This window comes from Cariama cristata, unplaced genomic scaffold (genome assembly GCF_000690535.1).
Source record: "Cariama cristata isolate BGI_N322 unplaced genomic scaffold, ASM69053v1 scaffold8115, whole genome shotgun sequence".
Classification (NCBI taxonomy): domain Eukaryota; kingdom Metazoa; phylum Chordata; class Aves; order Cariamiformes; family Cariamidae; genus Cariama; species Cariama cristata.
Genome location: NW_009618057.1, coordinates 28,391 through 32,868, shown reverse-complemented (window position 1 = coordinate 32,868; position 4,478 = coordinate 28,391).

Genomic DNA, 4,478 nt, shown 5'->3' with positions numbered 1-4,478 from the left:
TCTAATAAGGTATATTGGTCTTTGGCCATTCTCTAGCCAGAGAAACACCCCCTGAATGTGCACAGTTCCAACGCATTAAGCTGATGGCAGACCATGACACAACACATGTATTTCTCCCTGGGAAAGCAAAGGACAGCCTATTGCTTGTTCCACACACATGAGCTTCCAAGTAAACTCTTACCCCACTTCATGGCAAGCATACCACACAGCTGGATACCTCCACGTAGTCATGGAAGAGGATGGAAAGACACACACAATGGACAATCTGCTGGTGTTGGGCACAGCCTCCATTGTTAAAAGTATGCAGTGATTATTTTGCTAAAAATCAATTTATGGACATTGATTTAATTGTTTATCTTTTAGCATCACAGTCCTTTCTTCAGACAAAAGCTTACACTGTTAGGCACAATCTGCTATTTTAAACAAGATGTTACATTAAATTCAGAGGAGAGCAACAGCTTCATTAATTTTTCCATCTGTTCTGTTCAGGCTTGTTGGCTTTCATGTAACATTTAACTTTTGTATGAACCCAAAATGCCAGAAGTTAAACTGAGCTCAATTCTATTGTGCTTCACCATCTGACAGGAGGATAATACAGCTGTTTGCCTTGGATTTGGTAGAACAAATAGGTTCCTGGTCACTGTTCATCAACCTCTAATTTTAACCGAGGAAAAGAGGGAATACTGGGGGAAATGCAACTTTCCAAACATGCCATTGTGTGTTGGAGGCCGCCATGGGACCACTCATCGATGTCATAGTCTCACAGATCAAGCTATGAGGTTCTAGGAATTTGACAGTATCTGTATTTCCAGGCAAACCTGTATGCCTTTAAGCAATTTAACTTCAACTTCTGGTTGAACTTGTTAAATCTGTGTCTAAACCTGGTAACTTGAGAGTTATCCCATCCAAGCAGGAGATGACAGTCTAAAGTTAACAATCTATTACTTTTTCCCAAGCAAGAGGAAAGCAAATTATTGACAGTTGATACCAAAAAAACTGAAAATATGAAATAAACAGAGTAGCTAAAATAAATCCTCAACTCTCCAAAAAAGAAGATCCTGAAGCTGTAATTTAACATGGATTCAATTATTGTGAAGTACTTCCAAAGGTTCTTAACATACCAGCTGTGCCGGTCTCAGACCTGTGAAGCAGGGGGAGAGAAGCCGAGCCAGGGCATTGACCACAGCAGCTCACAGTCAGCAAGAAACCAAACGGTAGAGGCATGCTGTCTTGCCAACGAAAGAGCAGAGCACCGTCCAGGGATGTTCCGTCTTTCCAGCATACTTACATCTCCGTGTGGATGGCAAGGAGTCTGGTTTTGAGGTTCAGTCAGGAACAGTTGGAGCTTTGAGGTTTTTATACATATAAATACGGAATCATTATCACGTTTTGGATGATGGGTTCTATTGCTCTAAATAGCTCATTCCAAAATAGAGCTTAAACACCGTCGTTTTTCCTGAATGAAGGGCAGCTCTCAGGCTTACAAGGCCCAGCAAACTTTTACCTAATCTTTAATATGCTAGCAGTAAGAGCTTTGTGTTGTGGGCTGATCTAAACACGTGGATGGCATGTGGACATAGTAAATGGACTGTAAGTACAGGACTTCAGGCAATGAAAAGAGAAGAAAAAAATCAGATGCTTGTTTAGTGTACACAGCCTGAAAAGCTGTTCAGAGGAAAAAGCAGCAGGCTAGAAATAAGCACCTTATAGACCAGGCACTATGCAAGGACTGCCAATCACAACGTGCTTTTCTATACAACGTCCAAACACCAGCAACAAGAATATCTAAGAAGACAAACAGCTGTTACATTGCTATGACCTTCCACCCAATTTCATGATTCTGGCAAAGCATTAACTTCAGATTCACCTATGCTGCTCTCTGAGAGAAATGTACTTCCCAGATGGCAATGCTTCAGGCACATACGTGTCCAGTGAGGAAGTTTGTATCAAGAACAGATTTTGTACTGTTCGGAAACTCACAGCCTGCCTAACAAAGCAGAGAAAGCAGCACCCGACTGCTTGCTCCCCTACCTCTCACCGCCCACAGTTAATTTTCAGTCTTCAACTTCCCAGTCCTTAACAGAACAGTTGGCAACTGTTTTATCCCTTGTCCTGCACAAGGCTACTTCTTCCAAGTCTAAGGCTTTGTGTTTTTCTCAAGGCAATTTGACCAAATCTTCCTGTGATTTCCAATATGTGTCCAGTCAAAACCAAATATTTAAAGAAATCATTGCAAAGCCTGCTATCATAGTTAAAAAGGTCAGCCCTCACGAGAAGACGGCTGCATGCCATGGATATTGCACAGGTCAGTAGCATCTCTTCACCAAGAAGCCTAGTAATACAGATGCTAGCAAGGACAGCAAATAGCAGCCATATATCTTTTTAAACCACTTTCTCCTGTAGCACAACTCTACAATGTATTATTTTGATTTTAAATGTTGTTCAATTCTCAGTCATAACAAACAGCTTACTTCCCCTGGTGTAGCTCATCTGACCTATATAAATGTGCAAGAGGTATTAGATCAAGAAGATGAATGTTCACAGATGCTAGCAAGGACAGCAAATAGCAGCCATATATCTTTTTAAACCACTTTCTCCTGTAGCACAACTCTACAATGTATTATTTTGATTTTAAATGTTGTTCAATTCTCAGTCATAACAAACAGCTTACTTCCCCTGGTGTAGCTCATCTGACCTATATAAATGTGCAAGAGGTATTAGATCAAGAAGATGAATGTTCACAAGTTACCAGGACTGGATGGCCTTCACCCCGGAGTTCTGAAGGAAGCGAGACATCAAAGGGCAGAGGTGCCACTGAACATGTGTAACTATCATTACAGACAGTCACTGAGTCAGATGACTGGCAGACTGCTGCCTGTGTCATCCTCATCCACAAAAAGAGCTGTCAAGGGAATCCTGCAAGTTACAGACTGATGAGTCTGATCTCTATCCCTGGTAATACGGTAGAGCCTATAATAAAGAGCAAGACTTACAAGCCTATGGAGAGACACTTTGAAAGAGTCAGCATGCTTCCTATGAAAGAAAATCCTGTCTCACTAACCACACAGAGTCTTTGGAAGAGGTGAATAGGCACGAGGATAAAGGTAATACATCAGACATGTGGATTTTCAAAAAGTGTTTGACAATGTTAAATACTTGGCTTTACAAAAGAAGATAACGTTGCCAAGAGATTGGATAAAAGAACCTACTACAAGGTGAAAGCTGGTTAAAGGGTAGGAAGGAAAGCACAAAAAACCCCCATCCGTTATCATGACTTGGTGATGAATTGATTTATTAGTCAAACAGCATTTAACTGCCAAATAAATTGGACATACTTAGTGTTACGAGAAAATTCCTTTAAGCTGTTTATTAGCTAAACCAAAACAAATTCAAGAGGGCTACTGAATTTTTATCTCCTAAACTGCCACTAGTGTGAATAGTTCCGTATCTCTGGAAGTTAAACAAGTTTGATACCAACTATTACATGAATAAAAGTGGTGAAGTTTTCTAAATTTTATCATTACTACCTTTATTCCCACATTTCAAGCACTGACAGAAACCGGCAAAATACAAAGAGTGAGAGAAAAACCATGTCTTTTATTTGTATTGCATCAAAAGGAGCAATCGATTTAATGAAGTTTTTGAGAATTTACAGAAAATAGAAAAAAAAAACCTCATGCTTATCACACCAGTATATGATTGAATTTCCTATGTCAAAACTCTCTCTCTTCCTTTAGACTTGGCACAATTTATTGCGTACTACCACAGTTCACATCTTCACTTGTCAAAATGTCATATTACCTATGTAAACATCTGTTTTATGTGTAAACTTCAACAAGTAAACGGGAAAGCCTACTAATTTATCCACCCCAAAAAAATCAAGTATGAACTAAATATCAAATTAATTACATTATATTCTATATAATACTGTTTCAACAAGAACTATAACCTGTTGAATTCATAAAAAAAAGGATGCAGAAATAAAAAGCAGATGTGCAGTGTCATGCATTAGTGTAACAACATTATAAGGCAATAATAAAAAAGGTAAATTTTTTTTTTTTTAAAAGTATTCTCGCCAAGACAAAAATCAAGGCTGTACTCTTAGTCAGTTTATTTTGGTAGTGTACGATTTCTTCTTAGCTCAAGCTACAATTGTTAACTATTGAGTGTACTCATCTGTTACTGTGTTTGGTAATATTTACTTTTGTCAAAAATACATGTGGATTTAAATTTTGTGCAATAACAGATTTTTTTACTTTTTCAATTCAAATTCTTTATGCAGAAATAAAGAAAAAACTGTTCCCAAAGAATCAAGTAGGGTAAGTAGGAAGAAATATTAAATACTCCTAAAATAAACAATACATGAACAATAATATCTCTGCAGGAAAGAAAGTTCGGCAGCCTAAGTCAAGACTGAGTTAATACTATTTGTATATGCTTTTTGTTGCTTCTTTGTTCACTTTGTGCTCAAACTGAGT